Raw genomic sequence first — 972 nt, 5'->3', positions numbered from 1 at the left:
GGGGGGGGCCTGGGGGTGCCAGCCCCCTGCCCGCGGGACCTCACCCCCCCCTCTCCACCCAGGGCATCTTTGTGTTCCACGTGGTGAACTACAAGCCGCTGACCTACAACAAGACGTACGTGTACCCGTGGTGGGGGGACGCCATCGGCTGGGTCCTGGCATTCTCCTCCATGCTCTGCATCCCCTGCACCGTCCTCTACAAGCTCCTGCGCTGCAAAGGCTCCCTGCGTGAGGTGAGGGCAGGGGCCCGCCTGCCTCCACCCTCAGCCTGTCTCCACCATCCTTGTCCCTGTCCCCCTCTCGGTCCCATCCCTGTCCCATCCCCATCCAAATCCCATTCCTGTCCCCATCACTGTCTCATTCCCGGCCAAATCCCATCCCTGTCTCCCAACCTCACCTGAATCCCATCCTTGCTCACATCTCTCTCTCAGTCCCAAGCCCATCCGAATCCCATCCCTGTCCCCATCCCTGTCCCAGTCCTGTCCCCATCTCATCCCTGTCCCAATGCAATCCCTGTCCCTCTCTCAATCCCGTTTCAATCCCTTTGCCTTCATAGTCTCACGCCCATCCCCATTCAAGTCCCGTTCCTGTCCCCATTGCTCTCCGCCCCATCCAAATCCCATCCCTCTCCCCATTGCTGTCTCACTCCCAACCCCGCCCAAATCCCATCCTTGCTGACACTGCTGTCTTAATCCCGTCCCCATCTCATCCCCGTCCCTATCTCATCCCCATCCCCGTGCTATCCCTCTCCCTCTCTCAATCCTGTTTCAATCCCTTCCCCATCCAAATCCCACCCCTATCCGCACCTTGGTCCCATGTCCTCCTCATCCCCATCCACTGAGGTGGGGATGCACCGGGCCGGGTCCAGGCAGTCCCTGGTGCTGCCGTCCCTGGGTGCTGACACGGCAGCCCTGCAGCGCTGGCAGCTCCTGACCACTCCGATCTGGGGCCACCACCACCTGGAGTACCTGA

At 61.7% G+C, this 972-nt stretch overlaps 1 protein-coding gene across 1 annotated transcript in view; it reads left to right on the top strand.

Moving 5' to 3' along the window:
• The window catches only part of USP19 (ubiquitin specific peptidase 19), a 37,171-nt gene that overhangs the window by 24,443 nt on the left and 11,756 nt on the right, over positions 1 to 972 (top strand). The gene's annotated exons all lie outside the window — the stretch shown is intronic.

The sequence above is a fragment of the Egretta garzetta genome, unplaced genomic scaffold, assembly GCF_000687185.1.
Source record: "Egretta garzetta isolate BGI_Z169 unplaced genomic scaffold, ASM68718v1 scaffold91, whole genome shotgun sequence".
NCBI lineage: Eukaryota > Metazoa > Chordata > Aves > Pelecaniformes > Ardeidae > Egretta > Egretta garzetta.
This window is presented reverse-complemented; position numbering and strand designations above follow the sequence as displayed.